Here is a 14,936-nt window from a genome sequence, read left to right on the forward strand (position 1 = left end):
ACAGAAAACTCGGTAAGATCCGTTAGTATAATAAAAAATCACTACTCTAAGTACTGTTGCAAACCAATTCATATTTTGTTTTTGCATTGTGTCTACTGTAATATAACTTTTTCATGGCTTAATCCACTAATATAAATTCGATAGTTTCATCAAAACAAGCAAACTATGCATCAAAAACAGAATCTGTCTAAAACAGAACAGTCTGTAATAATCTGAACATTCACCATACTTCTGATACTTGAAAAATTCTACCAAAATTAGGAAAAATAAAAATTTGTATAGGAAGACAGTGCAAAAAGAATCAGAACCATTTGACATTCCAGCTAAAAATGTAAAATCACGCACTACAGCCAAAGTTTCTGTCCTGCACCGTACAAACCATCAAGCAAATGTAAACATCCTAAAGGCAAACCTTGGCACATTATTTTTATTTCTAAACTTTATAAAAGCACACAATAGAAATAAATGACTCTCTAAAACTTCCGGGTTGTCTCCCTGGCAGCGCTTTCTTTAAAGCCATTAAGCTAGGCATATAGTGCTCAAGTAATGGATTCCACCCGGATCCCAAGGTATATCAAAGCCAATTTTAATTAACAATGATTTGTAATTTAGTAGTGAGCACAAAGTAACATATATCATGCTACGACAGAAGTCTAACTCCTCTTCCTATGCATCGGCATGTCATAAAAGAACAATTCATGCACACAAAGTAAAGGCCAATGCATAGTATAAACAGTTTCTTGCAATTTTTTCTGTTGGAAACATAAAGAGGCGGAGATGTAGTTCCTCTCTCATAATAATTGCAAGTAGGAGCAGCAAGCACATGCATATTATATCTATCAAATCATCATGTGTAACGGTAAAAGGCAACCCATCAATATATCCTTAATAAGTGCAAACTTCTCCGATATAGTATAATCGGGAGAATTCAAAAAGATAATAGGACTATCATGCGTGGGTGCAATAGCAACAATTTCATGTTTAACATAAGGAACTATAGCAAGTTCATCTCCATAAGCATAATTCATATTGGCATCTTGGCCACAAGCATAGCAAGCATCATCAAAAAGGGATATTTCAAAGAATACCAACGGGATCATAACAATCATCATAGCTGTCGGTGTCAAAACCGGCGGATCTCGGGTAGGGGTCCCGAACTGTGCGTCTAGGCCGGATGGTAACAGGAGGCAAGGGACACGAAGTTTTACCCAGGTTCGGGCCCTCTTGATGGAGGTAAAACCCTACGTCCTTCTTGATTAATATTGATGATATGGGTAGTACAAGAATAGATCTACCACGAGATCGGAGAGGCTAAACCCTAGAAGCTAGCCTATGGTATGATTGTTGTTCTGTATGTTGTCCAACGGACTAAAACCCTCTGGTTTATATAGACACCGGAGAGGGTTAGGGTTACACAAAGTCGGTTACAATGGTAGGAGATCTATATATCCGTATCACCAAGCTTGCCTTCCACGCCAAGGAAAGTCCCTTCCGAACACGGGAGGAAGTCTTCAATCTTGTATCTTCATAGTCCAGGAGTCCGGCTGAAGGTATAGTCCAGCCATCCGGACACCCCCTAATCCAGGACTCCCTCAGTAGCCCCTGAACCAGGCTTCAATGACGACGAGTCCGGCACGCAGATTGTCTTCGGCATTGCAAGGCGGGTTCCTCCTCCAAGTACTTCATAGACGATTTTGAACACAAAGATAGTGTCCGGCTCTGCAAAATAAGTTTCCACATATTGCCATAGAGAGAATAATATTTACACAAATCTAATCTGTTGACGTATTCCGTAGTGTGACACACCACGGCCAAGCCTTTATCCGAATCGTTTTATTATCCCACCTCAGCGCATCATGCGAGGTGGTTTCCTTGGCACGTCTTGTTAAAGCAGAGATCGTGTCCCCTTATCCTGGGATTCTCATCAATACGGGCGTGGGTAACCCAACCGCGCCATTGATTACGGCGCTTGGAGATAAGCGAGTTTTACCAGGCTGGTGGGGACACGTAGTTGCGTCCACCCATATAAGGGGATAAGGATCCACCTTTTCACCTACGCCTTCTTCCTCCTTTGCCTATCCATTTTCGCGCACTCGAGCTCCAGCGCCCAAGTCCGCACTCCCCACCTCAACCTTCTCCAGCCATGTCCGGAGCGGGAGGCAAGTGGATGGTCTCCTCCATCACGGAGGGACACATCAAAAATCTGAGGAAGGCCGGATACTTGTCTAACGACATAGCGTACTGGCTTCCCGAAGAGGGGCAGCTCCTCCCCACCCCAAGGCCCCATGAGAGGGTAGTGTTCCTTCCCCACTTCCTCCGCGGACTGGGCTTTCCTATCCACCCATTCGTCCGGGAACTCATGTTCTACTACAGCCTAGATTTCCATGATCTGGCCCCAAACTTCATCCTCAACATCTCGGCGTTTATCATCGTGTGCGAGGCTTTCCTCCGCATCCGCCCCCATTTCGGCCTATGGCTCAAGACTTTCAATGTCAAGCCGAAGGTGGTGCGTGGCAACCAGGCGGAGTGCGGAGGCGCCATGGTGGGCAAGATGCCCAATGTCTTATGGCTCGAGGGCTCCTTTGTGGAGACCCTGAAGGGGTGGCAATCGGGGTGGTTTTACATCACCGAGCCGCGTGACCCTGAGTGGGTCGCAGCCCCCGAGTTCCGGTCCGGACCCCCAACGCGGCTCATGTCCTGGAAAGAGACGGGCCTGTCGTGGGGCAGCAAAGGAGAGGTGACTGGACTGCAAACATGCATCCAAACCCTGGTGGACAAGCAGCTCAAGCTTGTCAATGTAGTCCAAGTTATGCTCATCCGCCGGATCCTCCCGTGTCAACAACGGGCCTTCAATCTGTGGGAGTTCAACACGGCGCAGCACCGAACTCTGAGCAGGCTCTTCGACATGATGTACGAAGATGCCTGGAAGGTGCTTTTCAAGGACGCCGAGGCTCCCGCATCCGCTACCGAGGATCGCGGATTCAGCGCGCAGCGTCACGCTAGCGCGGTAAGTTGTTTGTACCTTTTACAGGGTATTAGTTTTTCATAGTTTAACTCTATGCGGGATCTAAGCTCCCTTACCTTTGACAGGATTGTCAGGCGAAGTCCGGATAGATCGAATGTCCGGCTCCTTTGCCCGAAGACCCAGCCGATGCCCGCGTGGCGAAGCTGCTGGTTCCGGCACCCTATGTGGTGTCGGAGAAGAAGGCCACAAAGAAGGCCACGGGGACTCGAAAAAGTGCTCGGCGCCAGGAGGTGTCGGGTTCATCATCCGACGGCTCTAAGGCACATTCCTCCCATGAAGACGAGGAGGAGGAAGAAGAGACCTCTCCCCCTCCAGCAGGGGGAGAGAAGAAAAGGAAGGCCACCCTCACTAGGGAGGCCGAAGGGTCCAAGAAGGGGAAAACACTTCCTCCGGACTACTCCACCAACGCCGACGATGGCAGAGAGGAGTGGCCGCTCAGGGCCAAGCCCCTGGTGAAATTGTAAGTATCCGGATACCAGAGTAATTCATAGTATTCCTTTATTGCACAGCTTTCCCTTATGTCGAATATGATTATGCAGCCCACCCAAAGACCGGCTCGACGCGTCGTCGAGCGGTTCACTGGACTCGTCGGATGTGAATTCGCTTCCGGCGGCTACCTCCCCCCGCCCTACGGACGACGCCGAAGTGTTGTCCCAACAGGTTCCAAGCCAGGAGGAGGTGGTCCTGGAGGCGCCGCAAGGCGACCTCCCGGACTCAAGGAGTAAAGGGGATAAAACCCCCCAGGGCTCCAAGTCCGGCCCTAGGCCGGACACGCTCCGGAACCTTCAAAGGTTCCAGAGTCCAGGCGGGCGACCTCCTTCCAAGAGGAGCAAGCCCATCCGTGCCGGTGACCCCCGTCCAACCGGAGGCGCCGGACAATCTGTTGGAGGTGCTCAAAGGCGCCTCCATCGACGAGGAGCACCGCACCATTATGAGTGCGGTGGTCCAAAGGTTCAGTCCGCCAAGAGTGGACTGACTGAAGCTTGTGCTAGGCTTTTAACAGGCTTTGAGGTAAGTAAAGAATGTGTAAATAATATTACCGCGTAGACAGTAGCCCCTGATGCTCTGTTTGGCGTTCGGAAGAAAAGCCGAATAGAGGATCAAATAAAATTCGCAGGAGTCTAACAAAAAGGAGTCAATATGTGTATACAGGCTTCTCTGCTGGCGTCCGCCGCACTGACTGCAGAAGTGGACACGCTAAAGCAGAACCTCGAGCAGTCCGAGCAAGAGCTCGGGCGTGTCAAGAAGCAGCTCGAGGACAAGGAAGGTAAGAAATACCTTGTTTAAATATATATAAAAAAGTGCAATTGCAAAAAATGACAGGATTATTGTGGCTATTGTAGGGGCCACGTCTGAGGTGGCGACCCTTAAGCAAGCGCTGGTCGAGGCCGAGAAGAGGGCGGCCATGGAGCGCACTGAGCGGGAGAAGTATGAGGCCAGGTTGGCAAGGTGCAGCAAGAGCTCCAGGCTCTCATGAAAAAACATGAGAGTTTGGAGCTTGACTCAAAGACGCGAGCGTCCGAGCTCACGGTGGCTATTGAAAATGCCAAGTCTGCCAAGGCCGAATCCCAGAAGACCCTCCAGGAGTTGGATGCGGTGAAAAAGATAGCGGCGGGTAAGGCATTCTTTATGCAAAGCAAACACATAACGTGAGTTACTTGTTACTTACCCGAATCCGGAGCTCTCCAGGAGCATTCGCAGATATTACCCGTAGCGTGTCCGATGCCGCCGCATTCTATCAAGCCGAGGAGGGCAGCTCGACAGAGAAGGTGTTGTGGTCTCAGTATGCTGAGGCCGGACACCCCGTGCCCCTGAGTGACCAGCTGAAGCAACTGGTCGAGCTCCACAAGGCGGCCGAACAGGCCATGAAGTGCCTCATAGTTCGGCTGTGGCCTGGAGAGGCTCTGCCTGGGAGCTATTCCGGGCTGGTGCAGCGGCTGGTGGGGGCCTGTCCAAGGCTTGAAGTCATCAAGCTCTCCGTCTGCATTGAAGGTGCCCGTAGGGCCCTTGCCCGTGCTAAGGTGCACTGGGGTAAGCTGGATGCTGAGAAGCTTGTGAAGGACGGGCCACCACTGGGGAAAGAGCATTGCAAGCCCGAGAATTATTATACAGATGTTCTGAAGGGTGCCCGCCTTGTGGCGGATGAATGTTCTAGGATGTAATTTTTGAGTAAAACTCGCTCGTTTTGTCCTGTGCGCTGAAAACTTGTTCATATGCGCTAAGCAATGCTGTTGGAATTTAAAATATTACCTTCTGTGCGGCTGTTTATCAATTCTGAGAGATGGCGAGTCGTCGGCTTCTGCCCCCGTGCCGCTAGTGCTGGGGTGTTCGGGGATAAACCTGAGCGCTCTTTTTCCCATGTTTGGGTCCTTCGAGGGAGGCGCTCAGCACACAACGAACAAGGCAATCGGACTATAATGCGTGAACACTCTCACTTAGCCATAGAATTCTATAATTTTAAATTTCGGCGAAGCCCCTAGGTATTCGGAAGACCGAGTTCGGGGCGCTATCCACGCCTTAGGCCGGACAAGCCGACTCCTCGCTCTAAGCGGCATAAGTCTTTAGGGACTCGAAAACCTCTCGAACAGCGACCAGCTCTCGCTTCATCATGACAGTCAGTTTTAGCTTTCTCTACTGAGGTGCTCGACCCAGCTCAACTGGGGCACAATCACAGTAGTTCTCCTAGTGCTACCTTAGCCGATATAGCGGAACGTAAGGCACCAAAACATAGGAGCCGGGCAAACCCAACTATTGACCCAAGACATGATTCGGAGCCGATGCATATAATGCTATAAGTTCGGGGTGCCGCACTTGTTAAAGTGTTCGGACTTCTCACACCATATTGAGGGGTACTAAAGCCCCTGGCGTATTTTGGCCGTACCAAAGTGTACGGGTGCAACATGTCGTTAAGGAACATATATTTGTAAAAAAAAGAGTAATGCAAAAATAGACAAAAGCTATGCATTGTTTATTAAAAAGGGCTGCGATCAAAGCAGAACGATACAAATAATGCGATAAGCAAAAGGTTGGACTATTTAACATGTCCGTTCCAGGGGCAGGCTGCGGAATGGTATGCGAAACAGGTATACTGCTCGTGATAGAGACCACCTGGGAGTTCCGTAATGCGGCATGGCTTGTCTGCTTCCCTGGTTCTTGCATCGTTTGTGCGGCAATTGAACTGCCGAACAGGCCTTCCGAAGAATGGAGTCCTGAAAGTAAGAGAAAATTAAAAAATCGGCAGCCCCTGGTGCGGTTTAAGCCGTGTTTCGGGCGTGCCGTGATGGTGCCCCTCCCCCTGTACCCATGGTATTTCTAGAGCGTAGTTATGTACGCGAAGCACTGGTGTCGCATTTTTGCGAGGGCTGGGGTTGGGGCCGCATTGCTACGCCTGCTCGGAACGTGCCAGGCGGTCTTGTTGTAGGTTACTCCGGGCGCGCTTGACGGTGGACGTTTAATGGCCGGACTGGAGAACTGCCTGGAGAGGCTGCTTTGTACTTCCGCTGCAAGGGCCGCCGTGTGCTCCTCCGTTCGGAGGGAGCGTTCGGTGTTTCCATTGACCGTAATTACTCCTCGAGGGCCTGGCATCTTGAGCTTAAGGTATGCGTAGTGCGGTACCGCATTGAACTTTGGCGAATGCGGTTCGCCCGAGCAGTGCGTGATAGCCACTGCGGAATGGGACTATGTCGAAGATTAACTCCTCGCTTCGGAAATTATCCGGAGATCCGAAGACCACTTCAAGTGTGACTGAGCCTGTACAGTTGGCCTCTACACCTGGTATTACGCCTTTAAAGGTCGTTTTGGTGGGCTTAATCCTCGAGGGATCTATGCCCATTTTCCGCACTGTATCCTGGTAAAGCAGGTTCAGGCTGCTGCCGCCATCCATAAGGACTCTAGTGAGATGAAATCCGTCAATAATTGGGTCTAGAACCAATGCGGCGAATCCGCCATGACGGGTGCTAGTGGGATGGTCCCTTCGATCAAAGGTGATCGGGCAGGAGGACCATGGGTTGAACTTTGGGGCGACTGGCTCTACCGCGTATACGTCCCTTAACGCGCGCTTCCGCTCCCTCTTGGGGATGTGGGTTGCGTATATCATGTTCACCGTCCGCACTTGTGGGGGAAAACCCTTCTGTCCACTGTTGTTCGGCGGCCGGGGCTCTTCGTCGTCATCGCTATGCAGCCCCTTGTCTATTTTCGGCATTTAACTTGCCTGCCTGCTTGAACACCCAACAATCCCTGTTGGTGTGATTGGCCGGCTTTTCGGGGGTGCCATGTATCTGGCACAAGCGGTCGAGTATTCGGTCCAAACTGGACGGGCCCCTAGGATTTCTTTTGAATGGCTTTTTCCGCTGACCGGATTTTAGAGCCTCTGAATCCGGCATTAACTGCCGTATCCTCAGCATTGTCGCCGTTAATGCGGCGCTTCTGCTTGTTTGCGACGCGACCTGCCACTACTGTCCCTGGTATCCGAATTACCAGGGTTCTTGGTCATATTGTTGCTACGAGCAAGCCAGCTGTCTTCTCCCGCGCAAAAGCGGGTCATGAGTGTCGTGAGTGCTGCCATAGATTTCGGCTTTTCCTGTCCAAGGTGCCGGGCAAGCCACTCGTCACGGATATTGTGCTTGAAGGCTGCTAGGGCCTCTGCGTCCGGACAGTCGACTATTTGATTTTTCTTTGTTAGGAACCGTGTCCAGAATTGCCTGGCCGATTCCTCTGGCTGCTGAATTACGTGGCTTAGGTCATCGGCGTCTGGTGGTCGCACATAAGTGCCCTGGAAATTGTCGAGGAATGCGGCTTCCAGGTCCTCCCAACAACTGATTGATCCTGTGGCAAGCTGTTAAGCCAATGCCGAGCTGGTCCTTTAAGCTTGAGTGGGAGGTATTTGATGGCGTGGAGATCATCGCCACGGGCCATGTGGATATGAAGGAGATAATCCTCGATCCATACCGCAGGATCTGTTGTGCCATCATATGATTCGATGTTTACGGGTTTGAAACCCTCGGGGATTTGATGATCCATTACTTCGTCTGTGAAGCATAGTGGGTGTTGTGCGCCTCTGTACTGGGCTATATCACGACGTAGCTCCAATGAGCTTTGTCTACTGTGTTCGGCCCTACCGGATTTGTGTCCGGCGTGACGGTTATCGTCTCGAGTCATGGGGCGCCCACGCGATCCATAGATCGATCTTGTTTGCCTTGCCTTGTCCTCCAATATATCTCGCAGGTCTGGCGCATTTTCCCGTGCCTTGGTACGGGGTGCGTCTTGAGTGGAGGGCCGAGAGGCCTCTTTGTTGCGGCCACGAGGTGGCCGGTCGGCCGTATCAAGTGCTGGTGATGTAGGTTTAAGTGCTTCCTCCTCTAATCGGGGTAGCAACCTGCGCTTTGGGTAGCTCTTGGAGGGGCGTTCGAGTTTATGCTCTTCGGCCGCAAGGACTTCAGTCCAACTGTCGACTAGCAAATCTTGATTAGCTCTAAGCGGTTGCTGTTTTTTCTTGAGGCTTCTTGCCATGGCCATAAGCCTGCGTTGAAAACGCTCTTGCTCGACGGGATCCTCTGGCACGACGAATTCATCGTCGTCGAGGCTTGCCTCGTCTTCGGAGGGAGGCATATAATTATCGTCCTTGTAAGTGCATCTAGTGCCACCCCTAGTTGGTTTTGGAGTATTGATGACAAACCTAGTTGAGGGACTAATGTGTTTGTGAGAATTGCAGGATAACACAGGTAGAAGTCCCTCATTGATTCGGTTTTCCTACCAGAGATGACCCCTAAAAATGTATGAAGACATTGAAGTCAAAGGTGGTATATGAAGATATTCACATTGAAGACTATGACAAGAGAAGACACCACATGAAGCCTATGGAGCTCGAAGACTTAGATCTTTCGTAGTTCTCTTTCTTCTGTGTTGAGTCATAGGAACCACCGTACTGTTAAGTGGGGTCCAAGAGAACGAGTCAGAATGACTGAAGTGATGCTTAAACAAAACCTATGTCTTCGAGTGAAGACTTTGAGAGCGAATCTTGTCCAGAGTCGGGCAAGTCAGCTTTGCTTGAAGCCCAAGTAAAGTTGCCGTGTGAGTTTGAAATCTGACCGTTGGAACACGTGTCAGTTCCTTAGTGACCCAGGGTCATTTCGGACAAATCAGGTTGGGTTGCCAAGTGGCTATAAATAGCCCACCCCCTACAACCATAAACGGTTGGCTGCTCAGATTCAGAGTACGGCTTTTGTCGTTTGAGAGCAACCCACCTTGAAGCCTTTGAGAAAGAATTCCTTGCGAGGATAAAGCCCTAACCACCCAGAGCCAAAGAGAATTAGGCATCACTTAAGTCTTCTTGTCTGTGTGATCTGAAGACTTATTACACTTGAGGACTGTGCATCCTCCAGCCGGTTAGGCGTCGCGTTCTGAGCATCCAAGAGACATTGTGGATTGCCGGTGAACGAAGTCTGTGAAGGTTTGGGAGTCTACCATGAGGACTTACCAGAGTGATTGGGCGAGGTCTTTGTGACCTTAGCTCATGGGGAATACGGTGAGGACTGGGTGTCCTGAGCTGCGTGTTCAGGACTGGGTGTCCGGGACTGTGTGTCCTAAGGTTTAAATACCTAGCCGCCCTAACCAGACGTACAGTTGTCACAGCAACTGGAACTGGTCCAATAAATCATTGTCTTCAGCGAGTCACTGGTTTCATCTTCCCTTCCCTTTACTTACTGTTACTCCTTGTGAAGTCATTGTATGTTCGCACTATTTTTTGTCTTCACTGAGTGACTGCGTGTTCTGTGTGGCTTCACAATATCTTCCTACCTGATCCTTACTACATTGCTGCTATTAGTCATTGTGCTTTCACTCTATTGAATACTTGACTATGGCTTGCCTAGTGTAGTCTACCTTCCGCTGCAGGGTAATAGATTTATTTCTATCGTTTGTCTTCATAACTTCCACGTTTTGAAGACTTTCATAAAAATCGCCTATTCACCCCCCTCTAGTCGATATAACGCACTTTCAATTGGTATCAGAGCAAGGTGCTCCCTTGTTCTATGTGATTCGGTTTAACCACCTGGAGTTTTAGCTATGTCGACTGCAGGGATAATTAAAGTCTCTGCTGCGTGCCCCGTCTTCGATGGAACTGAATATCCCTACTGGAAGAATAAGATGCGCATGCATCTTGAAGCCATTGACGTCGACCTATGGTATGTCGTCAAGAATGGCGTTCCCAAGGCTGGAGAAGGTGTCACTGCTGCTGATGTCAAGAAGTTCGTTCAACTGGACTCTACTGCCAAGAATATCATCTGTGGTCATCTGACCAAAGGACAGTATGGCCGTGTGAGTGCTTTGGAAACATCTAAGCTGGTCTGGGACTGGCTCTCCAAGGTCAATGAAGGCATCTCAACCCAGAGAGATCAGAGAATCAGTGTCCTTCGCAACCTCTTCAACAACTTCAAGCGAAATGACAATGAGAATGTCCAGCTCACATTTGACCGACTCAGTGACATCACAAATGAGCTTCAAGCCCTCGGCGCTACTGAGATCACCAAACATGAAGTCATCAAGACACTACTGAGATCACTTGATAGTTCGTTTGACACCCTAGCCCTGATGATTCAAGAATGTCCTGATTTCAAGACACTCGATCCGTCTGACATACTTGAGAGGCTCAACACACATGAGTTTCAGCTTTCTGAGAAAAGAGATATCTACGGTCCAAACTATGGGCGAACTCGTGCCTTGAAGGCAAAAGCTGTCTCCTCATCTGAAGAAGAATCTGACAGCAGTTCAGATGATTCTGAAGACATTGGAAGGGAACTTGCTATGCTTGTGAAGAAGTTCCAAAAATTCACCAAGAAGAAAGGTTTCAGAAAGTCTTCCTGATCAAGCTCAAGGAATGATGAAGCTTCTGCTCATGACTACAAGAAGAAAACATGTCACAAGTGCAAGAAACCTGGCCACTTCATCTCTGAGTGTCCACAGTGGGACAATGAGAACAAAAAGAAGAAGAAGAGAAAGGAATATGACTCTGACGACAAGAATAAGAAGAAATACTCAAAGTCTTCTTCCAAGTCTTCCTCAAAGTCTTCATCACACAAGAAGAGCTCATCTCACAAGGCACATGCGTTTGTTGGCAAGGAAATGGATTCAAAGGAGGAGTCCGCTTCTGAGGAGGCAGAGGTGGAGTCTAAGGAGGAGTTCAATTCAGGCGTCACAAGTCTGGCTACAGCATACGTTGCCAAGTCCATCTTCAACACTGAAGACAATGACTTCATCACCGACACCAATGCAAATGACAAGGACTACTCCGCTTCTACCTACTGCTTCATGGCACGTGGTGCCAAGGTAAACACACGCACTACTCACTATCAAACATCTAGTGACGATGACTCTGATTGTGGTTCAAAACCCAGCTACAAAACACTTGCTAAAATTGCAACTGAACAACAGAAAGCTATGGAACATATTCAAAAACTGTTAGACAGAAGCGATGATCTGTTAGGTGCTGAAATGACTCGATCTGAATCCTTAATTGAAGACATAAAAAATCTTCACGTTAAGTATGAGGAACTTGAAAGTCGTCATGAAACTCTCTCAACAACTCATGAAAAGCTTTCCTATGATTATCTTCAAAGGAAGCAAGATCTTGAGAAATTGAGAGTGGCTCATGAAGATCTTCAAAAGGAAAACGAGTCACTTCGCGCCAAACAGATCAGTTCCGCTCAGGAAGGATTTGAACCACCATGTATTAAATGCATTGAGCGTGATAATGCTACTTCTGTTGCTGAATGTTCTACTGATACTACTGTTGCAATATCTTCAACTGTTGATGTGGTAACTAACCCCTGTGCTGAGGATACCACTGCTATTGCTGATGAGAATGCTAGGTTGAAGACATTGCTTGAAACAGGGATGTACAAAAGTCTTAAAGGGCATCAGACACTATGTGATGTCCTCAAAAAGCAGATTCTGAACCGAAACCCGAGGAAAGAGGGTGTTGGGTTCGTAAGGAAAATGAATGCTGATGGCTCTTACTGGAAACCTGAGCAGTACCCCAAAACCACGTGGATTGCTGCAAAGGAACCTTCAGCAGATCCATCCAATCTATCTGGCTTCACTTGTGCTAACCCCATTATCATTGATGAATCCCTTGATGCAAACTATAAACTGTTTAAGAATCAGAATGGTGAAGTGTTTGCCAGGTACATTGGTACTAACTGCAGGAATGGACCGCCTATGAAGAAGATCTGGGTTCCGAAAAGGTGTCTGGAGAATCTTCCTGTGAATGTCATCATGACACCTCACGTGAAGAAGACAAACCTTAGACCAAAGGCTTCATACGGTCCAAAGGCTTCATACAGACAGAGGACTCACCTGAGTCGCACTAACGCAAATGTTTTGCAGGGAAACCATACTCAGGCATATGAATACGAGAGCGGTTCATCAAACCGCCATGTTCATAAGACCAAGAACTATTCTACTTATTCTTATGAGTACTATTGTCCACCTGCAAGACTGTTTGCTAGGGCTCCAAAGCCAAAGTTCTCAGATGCTGCACTTAGACTTATTGCTTCTAAGCCACCCTTGAAGATGTGGGTGGCTAAGAAAGCCTAACTCTCTTTTGCAGGGAAAGGTCTCCAGCAGAAAACCAAAATCGTCTGACGCTATTGCTGAAGGAAATATGCCCTAGAGGCAATAACAAAGTTATTATTTATTTCCTTATATCATGATAAATGTTTATTATTCATGCTAGAATTGTATTAACCAGAAACATAATACATGTGTGAATACATAGACAAACAGAGTGTCACTAGTATGCCTTTACTTGACTAGCTCGTTAATCAAAGATGGTTATGTTTCCTAACCATGGACAAAGAGTTGTTATTTGATTAACGGGATCACATCATTAGGTGAATGATCTGATTGACATGACCCATTCCATTAGCTTAGCACCCGATCGTTTAGTATGTTGCTATTGCTTTCTTCATGACTTATACATGTTCCTATGACTATGAGATTATGCAACTCCCGTTTGCCAGGAGGAACACTTTGTGTGCTACCAAACGTCACAATGTAAATGGGTGATTATAAAGGTGCTCTACAGGTGTCTCCAAAGGTACATGTTGGGTTGGCGTATTTCGAGATTAGGATTTGTCACTCCGATTGTCGGAGAGATATCTCTGGGCCCTCTCGGTAATGCACATCACATTAAGCCTTGCAAGCATTGCAACTAATGAGTTAGTTGTGATATGATGTATTACGGAACGAGTAAAGAGACTTGCCAGGTAACGAGATTGAACTAGGTATTGAGATACCGACGATCGAATCTCGGGCAAGTAACATACCGATGACAAAGGGAACAACGTATGTTGTTATGCGGTCTGACCGATAAAGATCTTCATAGAATATGTAGGAGCCAATATGAGCATCCAGGTTCCGCTATTGGTTATTGACCGGAGACGTATCTCGGTCATGTCTACATTGTTCTTGAACCCGTAGGGTCCGCACGCTTAACGGTTTTGATGACAGTTTCTTATGAGTTAATATATTTTGATGTACCGAAGTTTGTTCAAAGTCCCGGATGTGATGACGGACATGATGAGGAGTCTCGAAATGGTCGAGACATAAAGATTGATTATATTGGAAGCCTATATTTGGATATCGGAAGTGTTCCGGGTGAAATCGGGATTTTACCGGAGTACCGGGAGGTTACCGGAACCCCCCGGGAGGTATATGGGCCTTAGTGGGCTTTAGTGGAAGAGTGGAGAGGTGGCCAGGTGGCCGCGTGCCCCTCCCCCTAGTCCGAATAGGACAAGGAGAGGGGGCCGGCGCCCCCTTCCTTCTCTCTCTCCTCTTTCCCCCCTCCCGAATCCTATTCCAACTAGGAAAGGGGGGGAATCCTACTCCCGGAGGGAGTAGGACTCCTCCTGGCGCGCCCTCTCCTGGCCGGCCGCACCCCCTCTTGATCCTTTATATACGGGGGCAGGGACACCCCATAGACACACAAGTTGATCCACGTGATCATATTCTTAGCCGTGTGCGGTGCCCCCTTCCACCATAGTCCTCGATAATATTGTAGCGGTGCTTAGGCGAAGCCCTGCGACGGTAGTACATCAAGATCGTCACCACGCCATTGTGCTGATGGAACTCTTCCCCGACACTTTGCTGGATCGGAGTCCGGGGATCGTCATCGAGCTGAACGTGTGCTAGAACTCGGAGGTGCCGTAGTTTCGGTGCTTGATCGGTCGGGCCGTGAAGACGGACGACTACATCAACCACGTTGTGCTAACGCTTCCATTGTCGATCTACAAGGGTACGTAGATCACACTCTCCCCTCTCGTTGCCATGCATCACCATGATCTTGTGTGTGCGTAGGAAATTTTTTGAAATTACTACGTTCCCCAACAGTGGCATCCGAGCCTAGGTTTTATATGTTGATGTTATATGCACGAGTAGAACACAAGTGAGTTGTGGGCGATATAAGTCATACTGCTTACCAGCATGTCATACTTTGGTTCGCCGGTATTGTTGGACGAAGCGGCCCGGACCGACATTACGCGTACGCTTACGCGAGACCGGTTCTCCCGACATGCTTTGCACAAAGGTGGCTAGCGGGTGACAGTTTCTCCAACTTTAGTTGAACCGAGTGTGGCTACGCCCGGTCCTTGCGAAGGTTAAAACAGCACCAACTTGACAAACTATCATTGTGGTTTTGATGCGTAGGTAAGATTGGTTCTTGCTTAAGCCCGTAGCAGCCACGTAAAACTTGCAATAACAAAGTAGAGGACGTCTAACTTGTTTTTGCAGGGCATGTTGTGATGTGATATGGTCAAGACATGATGCTAAATTTTATTGTATGAGATGATCATGTTTTGTAACCAAGTTATCGGCAACTGGCAGGAGCCATATGGTTGTCGCTTTATTGTATGCAATG

Source organism: Triticum urartu, chromosome 2, assembly GCF_003073215.2.
Source record: "Triticum urartu cultivar G1812 chromosome 2, Tu2.1, whole genome shotgun sequence".
NCBI lineage: Eukaryota > Viridiplantae > Streptophyta > Magnoliopsida > Poales > Poaceae > Triticum > Triticum urartu.